We start from the raw sequence: 13311 nt of genomic DNA, 5'->3' as shown, positions 1-13311 counted from the left end.
CTGTACACTTTGTATTCTGTTTCTAATTGAAATCAATATATTTAAAAATGTAGAAAACATCCAAAAATATTTAAATAAATGGTATTCTATTATTGCTTAATATAGTGATTAATAACACGATTGTGATTAATTTTTTTAATCGCTTGACAGCCCTAGTTTTAACTTTAAGTCTACTGTCATTAAATAATTGTCTGACTCACTAATCATCTGACCCCTCCATAATTTCCTGCAACTGTAAAAATTTAAATAGATAAAAATAAAAATAAATGTTGAAAAGTAAATATCGAAGTTATCCATCAAATTTATAAAAGCAAAAACAAAATTCTGCAAAATGTACATATGTTTGTGCCATGCCTAACAAAATGGGAACCAACTAGGCTGTGATATTTAGGGACAACAGAAATGTAAAATAATAATAATAATAATTAATAAAAAGGTCCTCATGTTTACCATTCTTCTGAAGAAGTAACCCATTTAACTAACTATACCAACTGTCATACAGTTCGAAAAATATACAGTAGTTACAATTTTTAGTTTGCAGTTTCAAGGAACATAGTTTTCAGACGCCTATAGAGACTCTCCCAGTGTTTTTAAAAAGTACAGTATATCTGAAAATTGTTTCTTTTTAAGAGCTTAACCTAATATCCATTATGTTAACTCAAGTTAAAAAACTTTAGAAGCTTCAGTTATTGCTCAATGTATTTAGTCTTCTCCCCTGAGAACTGACTTTGTACTAACTTTCTCAAACTTCTGCTGAACTTTTACTAAGAAAGGCAAGTATGGTATTAAATGCAAACTTGGTGTTTCCATGAGAAACAATTCGCAAGCCATTTTTAATTCCTTGCCTCTCTAAGGAAGATAAATTGGTTTATAGTTATGTTCTCTTTCTTGTAAAGCAATCACAATCTGTTTGTGCCTTATAATTGACCTATTAACTATGCTTACAACATTCTCATCCTCCACTATAACTGGCAAAGCAACTTAAGAATAATCTAAAACAGAAAACTTGGAAACAAAGATTTTTCACTGAAGGATAAGCAGTGCAAAGTGCTGAATGGGTGAAACAGTCCACTATATTAGCGATATGCTGGAGGGAGGCTTCCAGGGGCCCATGTTAAAGTTCTGACACCAATCAAAAGAAAGGTTAGGAAGATTTCTCTGCCTCTGATGTAGACACCCCCTCCCTGGAGACTGCTAAATCTAACTTGTCAGAGATGACTTGTGCCTTAGGCTCAAAAAAGTACTACTAAAAAGCAAATATTTTGGATTTGGAATAGACTAGATTGCAATAGGTGTCAAGTACTTTCAAAAAAATGTTCCTGGGAAAGGGCCCTTCTTCTCCGCACTACAAAATCCACCAGATGAACACAGCTGTGCTATCTATATATGCAGTGCATTCTTTGGGAACAGAGTAAAAACATTTCCAGTAAAGTGGGACTTATATCACTGCAAGTTTGTTTGCTCAGTTATGTTGCTTCCTTCTTTGGTTCTATTTATGAGAAAGTGCTTTCATTTAAATAGTAAAACAACTGATTTTGCAGTCTCTCTTTCCCGTTCTCTGTAAACTCATGCATTGTTACACAGACTTTAGCATAGGTTCAGGTGAAACATTGTATTACAATACTGGCAGTGCATCACTGGTACAGTTTGAGAGCCATTAGCCACAAGTAACTGTGACATAATTTCTTACTGACTAGGTCCTGTCTTGCAGTTGTTCAACATACACAACTCCCACTGAAGTCAATGCAAGTTGTGTACACATATTAAATGTAGATATCAATATTACAATTACTTCAGATAAATTTTCTGTTTAGCTGACACTGCTGGCTGGTGAGTTAAATCAAAAAAATTTAGCTCATCAAGAATGAAATCCAGTTGAGGCCAGATTTTAAATGAACGTTGACTTCCATTTTGGCAGCAGTGGGTTGCTGTCTCCTGAGGAAGAATGGAGGGGACCTGCTGAGAACTGCTTCTTAAGAACCATCTAAGGAGCCATGGCCAAGAGCTACCTCCTTTTCCTAACAGCAGCACACCCTAGTCATTGCATTCCTCTTCCTCAGCAGCACCATGCAGCCCTCACCACCTCTCCTCCTGGTGTCTCTGGTGAGCAGGACATGGCTGCAGTTGTACAACTTTTGGGGTCAGGAGATAGCCTGTGGCAGTGGCCCAGGAACTATTTGGGAGGGTCAGGTACTTCCTCTCTTCTCAGGAGTCTCTAAAGCATATAGGTCTTGTGTTGTTCTGATGAGCATTGTCTCCACAACCAGGCACAAGCAAAGCAGCACCAAGAGCTCCTTCAATAACAAGAGGCAAACAGGGAAAGAAAATGTATTTTTAAAAGACTCTCTCTCTCTTGCTCTCTCTCTCATGCGCGCGCACGCACACACACACACACACACACACAATGGGCTTTGTTATAGAGAATGTTTAAGAATTTAAAATCTATTTGAGGCAAACATCACACTTTAATTCTGGGCTGTCCTTTTTCTCATGCAAATTATATTTCCCTAGACCTATGCTTCAGCAGCAACCACTTTTTCAAAAAGCAAAACAACAACAGTACAACCTTTATAAAGGAATTGCTAAGCCAGACTGGATTCTAGACATCTCTAACTAAGCCTACTCCCTGAGGATTTACAAGAAGGCAAATATCTCCACTCCACATAGAATCTGTTTGGCCTACACAAGGTTGTGTTTAGGATTAGTTGGCCCTCCTGTGTAACAAGCTTGGTCACCACTATTTGTGATGACCACATTCCCTGGCAGCTACATTCCTTAATAAGAATGAAAGTGTAAGTAGCTAGAGTGAAGCTTGTGAGAACAGGAGACTGGGCTTTCTCTAAGGGTATGTCTACATCCAGCCGCTAGTTCGGCGGCTGGCAATCGAAGTTCTGGGTTCGACTTATCGCGTCTTGTCTGGACGCGATAAGTCGAACCAGGAAGTGCTCGCCGTCGACTGCGGTACTCCAGCTAGACGAGAGGAGTACCGCGGAGTCGACGGGGGAGCCTGCCTGCCGCGTGTGGACCGAGGTAAGATCGAACTAAGGTACTTCAAACTTCAGCTACGTTATTCACGTAGCTGAAGTTGCGTACCTTAGTTCGATTTGGGGGGTGAGTGTAGACCAAGCCTTAGACTCATAGAAATGTAGGGCTGGAAGGGACCTCGAGAGGTCATCTTTAGTCCAACCCCCTGTGCTGAGGCAGGACCAGTATATTTAGACAATCCCTGACAGGTGTTTGTCTAACCTGTTCCTCAAAACCTCCAATGATGGGGATCCCACAACATCCCTTGGAAGCTTGTACCAGTGCTTAACTACCCTTATAGTTAGAAAGGTTTTCCTAATATCCATCTGAAATCTCCCTTGATGCAGATTAAGCCCATTACTTCTTGTCCTACTTTCAGTGGATCTGGAGAACAACAGCCTTTGACATATTTGAAGACTGTTATCAGATCACCCCTCAGTCTTCTTTTCTCAAGACTAAACATGCCCAGTTTTTTTTAAGCTTTCTTCATAGGTCAGGTTTTCTAAACTTTTGATAATTTTTGTTAATCTCCTCTGGACTCTCTCCAATTTGTCCACATCTTTCCTAAAGTGCGGTGCCCAGAACTGGACACAATACTTCAACTGAGGCTTCACCAGTGCCCAGTACAGCAGGACAATACAACATTCCTGTTAATACACCCCAAATTGATCGTAGCCTTTTAGCTACAGCATCATATTGTTGACTCATATTCAGTTTGTGATCTATAGAAACCCCAGAACCTTTTCAGCAGCACCTAGCTAGTTATTCCCCCTTTTGTAGTCGTGTTTGATTTTTTCCACCCTAAGTGAAGTATTTTGCACTTGTCTTTATTGAATTTCATTTTGTTGATTTCAGACCAATTCTCCAATTTGTTGAAGTTGTTTTAAATTCTAATCCTGTCCTCCAGAGTGCTTGCAACCCCTCCCAGGTTGGTGTCATCTGCAAATTTTATAAGCATACTCTTCACTCCATTATCCAAATAGTTAATGAAAATATTGACAGACCTCTGCGGGACCCCATTAGATACATCCTGCCAGTTTGACAGCAAACCATCTTTGAGTACTATCTTTAAAGTAGCTATGCACTCACCTTATTGTAACTTCATCTAAACCACATTTCCCTAGATTGCTTGTGAGAATGTCATGTGGAACGGTGTCAAAAGTCTTACTAAAATCTAGCTATATCATATCTACTGCGTCCCCCTATCCACTAGGACAGTAATCATGTCGAACAAGGAAATTAGGTTGGTCTGGCATGATTTATTCTTGACAAATCTATACTAGCTATTACTTATTACCCTATTATCTTCTAGGTGCTTGGAAAGTGATTTTTTAATCATTTGTTCCAGTATCTTTCCAGGTATCAAAGTTAGGCTGACTGGGGTATAATTTCCCAGGTCCTCTTTGTTCCCTTATTTAAAAATAGATTCTATGTTTCTCGTTTCCAATTCTCTGGGACGTCACCTGTCCTTCATGAGTTCACAAGATTATTGCTAATGTTTCCTAGATTGCTTCAGCTAGTTCCTTAAGTATCCTGGATAATTTCATCAGGCCCAGCTGACTTGAATACATCCAAATATTCTTCTACCTGTTTTTCTTTATTGTGGCTTGTGTTCCTTCCTGCCTTCCCCCGGTCATAAAACGGTGAAGCTTTACAATGCAGAGGCAATTAGGTGCTCAGAAGGTGTGCTATCAGGAGAAGGGCCTAGGGGTTAGAACTCTTAATGACAGGAGACTAGAAGGACCACAAATCTCACTGCCTTCAGAAGGAAGTGTAAAACTCACTTTTGATTTAGCTTTTCAACAGACACAATAAAACCACAAACAGAGAAGAAAGGGGAATGGAGAGGAGAAAGGAAAAATAAATTATTGAAAAGAAAACCTGTCGTGATTGCCTTAGGAAATGATGAGAGGAAATAATTTCACTTTCTGATTATTTTCTCTTTTTAATATACTTGGCTTCTAAGGAAAACGGAGCAGTGCTAGAGCATAGACCCTCAGAAGTCTGATACTGCTGTAAAACGACTGCTTCTTTTGGAGCCTGGGAGCCATTTTCAGGTCATACAATTAAAAAATGGTTATTCTGAGCTTAATTAGTCCAGTCATACAAAATGTATCTTGCTTTTGAGAAAGGCAGTGCGGCCCCATAGAAAGAGCAAAGGACTGGGGCTGAGTTCTATTCCCAGCTCTGCCACTAGCCTGCTGAGTGACCTTCACCGCTCTGTGCCTCAGTTTCCTCATCTGTAAAATGGGGATAATGTACTGACCTCCTCTGTAATGCACATTGCTATCTACTGATGAAACGTGCTATATAAGAGTTATGTATTATTATTTTTTGCCCACTGTTAGCATACACATATGCCTGTCACTTTCACGGGAGCCTGCCATAGGCTGAAAGTTTCTTGTTTTTCTCTTGATGCCTCATGTCATCTTCTGGGTTACTTTAATATTATGTTGTTGAATTATATTTTCCTGAGCTTATTATGATTGACAAAAATGTATATTAGAGTGGCTCTTAGAGGTACCAATCAAGATAGTGGGTCCCATTGTGCTGTACTATCACATAAGATGACATGATCCCTGCCCCCTGAGGTCTTCTAAGTGTATTTTGACTTTAAACAGGCTTTTATTCATATATAGGATTGACTGCTCCCAGGGTGCAAAAAACATAAATCAGGCCCCACAAAATCATGAGATTGGCTTCAAAATAGTAATCTGGGGTTCTTTTTATTTGCTTTTTGGCTTTTGGGCCTCTAGAGGGTATGTAGGTCCTGTTTTCAAGCTTTCTCCACAACCCCAAGGGCTAGAAACTTCTTTTTTCTTTAATGAAAACTGAGAATCTCACCCAATGACCGCACCTTTAAGCGGGGGTAGGGGAGGGGCGGTATTTGGCTGGCTGGCCGAATGAAGGGAACAGTGCTTTATGGCTGGGGGAAGAGGAAAACTGCTGCAAAAGTGGAGGAGGGGTCAGCATGGTCTCTGACTCATCCCCTGGAAATGAAGGGCTTAAAAGGGGGCAGTCTGTGTATGAAGCCCCCTTTTACATGGAGCAGGCTGAGGCAGTACCCACCCTCCCTTCCCTTCAGTTGGTGAAATACCAGGTTTGGCCAAGACCTGCTGTGGGCATTACGCTAGCCGCCCCCTTTTTAGGGGGCCTGGGAAGGAATTTTCCCCTTACCACCATATTGGCCTAGGTGCAGTTGGGTTTTTTTCACCTCCCCCCCCAGCAGGTTCAGGAAGGGCTCTGTTCATGCATGGTATGAAGTGCGGTAGTCCATTCGTCACAACTCATTATGTAAGTGTGTGGCGGATGTCCAGTGCAGGTACTCCATAGGAAAGGTATACATTGACCAGATAAAGGACTTAAAAAGGAAGGGTTCGTTAAAGGAATGAACGGGAGGGGACTGGGGACTCCTATGATAGGTATGGCAAGTGATGCCCTGGATTTGAGGGGTGTGTATACCCCAGAATGTTATCAAGCTAATTGCAACTATATTATGTGCATTCAGCTACCCTGAATTAATGAAATAGAACACTACATAGTTAAGGATTAATGTGAAGACAGTTTTGATCTTGTTGCGGAAAGCCTATCTACAGTTTCTGCTAATCAGAATGGGAGGAGGGGACAGACAAGTAAACAACTGAGACTGAAAACCTTGGTGGTTGGAAAACCTTAAGTCTAGACGCCTCTGATATTAAAAGTTTATTGAAAGTTAGAAAAGTAATGATCCAGTAGGGGTTATTATGACCTATGAGTTTTGTAGAAGTTAGTTATAAAAGATTAACTAATAGAGTGTACTTTAGAGCAGTCCTCTGAAGCCATATTGAGAGACATTTTTCCTGACACTCTTTCTCCTCAATGGGTGAGCAAGTGGCCACTGCAAACCTGCTGTTAATTACTCAATACCGTTCTAGATGTTAGGTAAATATCTGGGATGTGTTAAGGGGTTCTCAAACTGGGGGTCAGGACCCCTCACGGGGTCACGAGGTTATTACATGGGGGGCTGCAAGCTGTCAGCCTCCACCCCAAACCCCACTTTGCCTCCAGCATTTATAGTGGTGTTTAAGTGTCATTAGAGGAGGTTTTGGAATTAATTGATAAACTTAACAGTAACAAGTCACCGGGACCAGATGGCATTCACCCAAGAGTTCTGAAAGAACTCAAATGTGAAATTGTGAAACTATTAACTATGGTTTGTAACCTGTCCTTTAAATCAGCTTCTGTGCCCAATGACTAGAAGATAGCTAATGTCATGCCAATATTTAAAAAGGTCTCTAGAGGTGATCCCGGCAATTACAGACTTGTAAGTCTAACGTCAGTACCGGGCAAATTAGTTGAAACAATAGTAAAGAATAAAATTGTCAGACACATAGAAGAACATAAATTGTTGGGCAAAAGTCAACATGGTTTCTGTAAAGGGAAATCATGTTTTACTAATCTATTAGATTACATGCGTCTGACGAATGCTTATGCGCCAATACCTGTTAGTGTATAAGGTGCCACAGGACTCTTTGTTGCTTAATCTATTAGAGTTCTTTGAAGGGGGTCAACAAACATCTGGTCAAGGGGGATCCAGTGGACATAGTGTACTTCGATTTCCAGAAAGCCTTTGACAAGATTCCTCACCAAAGGCTCTTACGTAAATTAAGTTGTCATGGGATAAGAGGGAAGATCCTTTCATGGATTGAGAACTGGTTAAAAGACAGGGAACAAAGGGTAGGATAGTAAATTTTAAGAATGGAGAGGGGTAACTAGTGGTGTTCCCCAAGGGTCAGTCCTAGGACCAATCCTATTCAAGTTATTCATAAATGATCTGGAGAAAGGGGTAAAACAGTGAGGTGGCAAAGTTTGCAGATGATACTAAACTGCTCAAGATAGTTAAGACTAAAGCAGACTGTGAAGAACTTCAAGATCATCTCACAAAACTAAGTGATTGGGCAACAAAATGGCAAATGAAATTTAATGTGGATAAATGTAATGTAATGCACATTGGAAAAAAACAACCCCAACTATACATACAATAATTTAGCTACAACTAATCAGGAAAGAGATCTTGGAGTCATCGTGGATAGTTCTCTGAAGATGTCCACGCAGTGTGCAGCGGCAGTCAAAAAAGCAAATAGGATGTTAGGAATCATTAAAAAAGGAATAGAGAATAAGACAGAATATCTTATTGCCCTTATATAAATCCATGGTACGCTCACATCTTGAATACTGCGTACAGCTGTGGTCTCCTCATCTCAAAAAAGATATACTGGCATTAGAAAAGGGTCAGAGAAGGGCAACTAAAATGATTACGGGGTTGGAATGGGTCCCATTTGAGGAGAGATTAAAGAAGCTAGGACTTTTCAGCTTGGAAAAGAGGAGAGTAAGGGGGATATGATAGAGGTATATAAAATCATGAGTGGTGTGGAGAAAGTGAATAAGGAAAAGTTATTTACTTGTTCCCATAATATAAGAACGAAGGCCACCAAATAAAATTAATGGGCAGCAAGTTTAAAACAAATAAAAGGAAGTTCTTCTTCACACAGCACACAGGCAACCAAAAAAAAAAAAAAAAAAAAAAAAGCCTGAAAACCAAAATATTCCTAGCTGGACATACTCCCAGGATGTCTCATGGGAATAATAGTTCAGTTGCCTACTGTCTCTATTCTCTTTTATGGGCAAAGCTGTCCAGCCAGACTACATCTCCCATGATTCAATGTGGCCAGAAACTTCCCTGATAGACTGCTTCTCCTCTTCAAGAGGATATACCATGGTGCATCATGGAAAATATTGTCCAACCAAGGAGCCCACTGTATAGAGGAGACTGGGAGCATGAAACACCTGGACTATAACTCCCTTGAAGCACCTCAGCTGCATTTCCAAATAGAAATATTTCAATTTTTGGCTGAAATATTTTGGTTTCTGAATTTCCATTCCCTGCTCTCCTCCCAAACCTCCCTCCTCAAAAAAATTTGAGATTTTCCCTGGGCAGGGGGACAACAATTTTCAATTGGCACCCGAGACCTGAAGCAGAACTAGCTGATGTGAATACATTTTCTAAAGATTACTCTAAGAGACTAAAAAGGATATTGGAACTCTCTCCATTTTCCTCTGTACTCAGGAAGATTATGTTATTGATTGTTAACAATTTTATTAAGCTGAAGTACTCAGATACTGAGCTGATGGAGTCCTTATAAAAACTGAGATTGTTCTTTAAGACATTATGGGCACTTTGATGAATACAATTAAAGGGCTTTTTGTGAAGAGATTCTAATTACCCATTTCTGCATTTGTTCCCTCTGCCTCCTTAGTGCCAGTTCTTTAAAGGAGCTCTGAGAGTGGAACATTAAAATCTGAAGTAGAGTTTTGTTGTTCTAACACATGTAAGTGCCATTTGGTCACTCAATGTGTAATCATATTTACATGCCACTGCCACAGTGGAAAGTAACAAAAACAATGACAATTAACGTTAAATGTTGAAATACCAGTATATATTGACTCTAAGATAAGATAATTTAATTATTCACTTTTGCACTTCCTGTTTATGAAAGAACTGTTACAGTTTCAAGAGATTAGTTGCATTAATGTTCTCCCTAATGCAACGGTACTCTTTTTAGCTTGAATGAACTCCAGGGTAATCACTGTGACGCCTTACAGACACACCCTGTCCTTTTCTGTACTTGCAGAAATGGATAAGAAAAAGCTGACTGTGGTTCTGATAGAAACAGCAATTTAATCTTGCAGAAGACCTGACATGCTTAGGGTGTTTTCATACACTGAGAAGTGTGCCACGCTATTACAGCTGTGAAGAACTCACCTGTTTCAAGGCGCTGGAGTTTTGGCACACCGTACTGATGGATTTGGTTCACATGGGATCAGGACCCCAGAGTTTATCCTGGTATTTCAGTTGAGCAGATCAGAAATGTTGTTGAAAACAAAGTTCCAATGAGAAATGAGGGGTAAAAATTAACTAAAATGCTCAGGAAAAAGTTCCCATTTCCTAACAACTCTCGGGTTTATTTAAGCACCAACACTCCGGGTGAAACCATGGAAACTCAGGTGACTGAAGATGAAACTGTCATAATGCACCTGGAGTCAAACTTTTCATAGGTCATGGGACAACCACCCCAATGCCCTTACCTGGTGCTCTCTTCTGGAGAAACAGCCAAGTGGCCAGCTACACCCAATTCTTTTAAGGGGGACTCAGGCTGGCCTCTCTCAGGGCATCAGGGTAGATTTAGCTAGCCCGTTTCCCCATCTGTGAGCAGGGCTGTGAGGAAATGCTCATTCCCCACACCACCACGCGTTCCCAAGATATTTTCTGAGTAGGAGGCAGCTTTGCCACCTCCCTGTTTCTACATCAGGGAGACCTAGATGGCGCCGCTGGCTTCTGCGGCTGTCTATACACTGACACTTAGTGTATTCTGGGGACTATTAGCCCTTTTCTCACTCTGCCTGACCACCACAAGTCTGGCTTTGCTTCAAGCCTAGAGGCCACTCCAAACTCATTTTCTAATTGAAAAACCAAAATGAGATTTTCAGCATCTCCCAAATTATGTGGCAGCTGTTTTTTACTTACAAATGAGCTATCAAAATGGTCAGAGGTGGCTGCTAAAAGGAGCTGCCTGTGCCATAGGAAAGAACAATATAAAAATATTATACTCTTTCCCTTGTGCTCCCATCCTGCCACCTCATCCCTCCAGCTCAGCTGGTGCATTTTGCAGGCACATCGGGAACTTCAAACTTTTGAAGAATTGGGGATCAGTGTTCACCATCATTAGCTACAAGTTTATTTCACAGTATAAAATAATGGTTGAAAAAGTGCCTATGTAAAATTGGCCATTTCTTACTCAACAGATCTGCTCCCTTGTATTCTGAGTTATAGCTAGTGTACTTATTTTGAACACAGAAGAAATGCTTTAATATTTGTTAGTCATAAGAGCATTGTAGAGCCAATAAAGCTAAGAGTATATGAACTGGCTGCTATTCCACTGATGGCATGCATGACAGAATTATGAACTACATTCCAAATACAGACTTATTACTGGTGACGATGCACAAGTCAGAGAGAATACACTTTACTTTCAGATCCAAGTAGTTAGAAAAAAATATTTGATGGTTAAAAAACTGAGCAAATTAGATATGGAAGTCATTGAAAAAACACAGAATCCCACAAAACATTTTTTTCCAGAGTGACTTTCTGAGTATAACTACATTTAACTGGAATCCTAGTCTGCATAGAAACATGGCTCTGTACCTGTAACTCTGTACCTCAAAATAGCACCTTTTGGTTGAAATGCTTGGGGAAGCTCAGCTCAGATTACAAAGGCTGGTGCATGTCCACTTTCCTTTGACAAAGTGGCATACTAATGAGCTTGCATGGTCCAAGGGAGTCTTGTGCAGTGTCAGACAGTATATTCCTGGGGTGCAAGGCTCAGGGCTGGTCTGATTGGCTGATGCCTCTCTCTGTATGATTTATGAATGGCTTAGAGAGCCTTCATGCAATTTCGCTGAGTGAGAGTCTCCACACGCTGATGGCTGAGTGATCACAGCACCTGGAAGGGTTTTCTGTTTGTCAATGGCACAGCATGGTGAGAGACAGCTCAGGCTGGGGAATTAAGGGGCACTAAAGTCCCACAGTTCCAGGTTGTACCACTTTGCATAACTCTGCTGAAATTAGTGATAAATTTGACCCACTAATGGATAAATTAGGAATAATGTTTTCAATAATATCTAGATACATACATGAACTCCACCAGTAACACACAATCATATGACCAGTGGCTTTCCACTGAAAGTATGGCTCTTGCAGTTAGTTAACCCACCTTGGAAAAAAATTTTCCAAGATGCTTTCATAGGTTTTTCCCCTTTCCTCCATACTCCCTCCCTGACAAGTTTAAAGAGCTACTCAGATGGACAAAACCACATTAATACTTGGTGTTCTTACAGTATTATACAAACTAACTGGCTAATCCTCACAATTTGAGGTAGTCAACTTTTATTGTCCTCATTTTAAAGGTGGGGAAATTGAGACAAAGAGACCTAGTCAAGACACGAACTGCTGTCAGCAGCAGAATGGAGAACAAACAAATCCAGGCTAATTGGATGGCACTGTCCCAGGCACCATGCAAAGTCAGCTGTGTCACAGCTTCTCATGAACTTTTGTAAAGTGGTTTCTACATGGATATTTTTACTTGTTTTAATATCATATGTCACACTCTATTTTGTGTTGTGCCTACTGTGCTTTTACATAATTTTTTGGCATCCTATACCACATGGATTATTTTTGGACCTCCCAAAATCCAATTCACCTGTTATGTGTTAACAAGTATTTGCAGTTTGCTTTTATTTACTTGATCTAATGCTATATGGTCTCCTTTAGTACAACTTGATGTATAACCATCAATCAGTTTCCATTTCTATTATTGTGCAGTTTCTGCAGCGCTACGTATCTGTCACTACCTTTCTGTGGTTAAGGTGTGCCGAAAATTGTGCTCTTATTATCTAACGATCCCCTATGACATTCTAGCAAGAAACGTCACCTCTAAGATGTTCACATTGTTTATGGACAGCATTTAAAGTCTGTTGCTAGCTAATCAAATGTTTCATCTGTTTGGTTGCAAGCACTGAATACATGATGCTCCAGTAGTATAGTTTTCCTCAGAGTACAATAATCCCCATACATTCTCATATGAATGTCAATTTGGTTCACTTCCCAGTTTTCAAAACACAAGTGCCTTTTATATCTCTTGGGTATGTTCTCCTGAATAGCAGTATTAAGTACTGCAGCTTTTCTGACATTATCTCTTTGCAGCATTCAGATAGTTGAAACTATTTTTAGTCTTTTTTTAATATATATATATAAATATTGTTCCATTCAAAATTTGTATGAAGAAGCGAAGAGCAATTTCTGAAGAAGTAGAAGATAATTTCTGGTAAAATCCTTAGTTTCACTCCAGTCAGCACCATAAACACAGAGCCTTCCTGTTTTTATTTATCTGCTTCTGATCCAGCCTCAGTGTGAGAAGGCATGTCACCACCAACCAAGAAGTAAATGCAGCAACTGCTGGCCAGCGCTGATTAGCAGCCTCACAACAGCTGGGAGAATAAAAGAGCTGAGAAGCAGTGGGGTGGAATGGCTGCCAGAGGAACAAGCAGGCCAGAGAAAGAAGGCCCTGCCCAGTAAGCTGGTGATTGTGACAACAATCCAAAGAAGGGATGCCCAGATCCACAGGCTGGCGAAGCCTACAGAACCAAAGGAGGCAAGAGGGAGCTCAGGGTATAACAGGAGAAATGTGGAGG

The 13311-nt window shown here is 40.4% G+C and overlaps 1 protein-coding gene across 1 annotated transcript in view; it reads right to left on the bottom strand.

Moving 5' to 3' along the window:
- Positions 1–13311, bottom strand: part of MOCOS (molybdenum cofactor sulfurase) — a 386193-nt gene that overhangs the window by 360339 nt on the left and 12543 nt on the right. The gene's annotated exons all lie outside the window — the stretch shown is intronic.

This window comes from Emys orbicularis, chromosome 2 (genome assembly GCF_028017835.1).
Source record: "Emys orbicularis isolate rEmyOrb1 chromosome 2, rEmyOrb1.hap1, whole genome shotgun sequence".
NCBI lineage: Eukaryota > Metazoa > Chordata > Testudines > Emydidae > Emys > Emys orbicularis.
The sequence above is the reverse complement of the archived record's forward strand: the minus strand, read 5'-3'. Positions and strand labels throughout refer to the sequence as shown.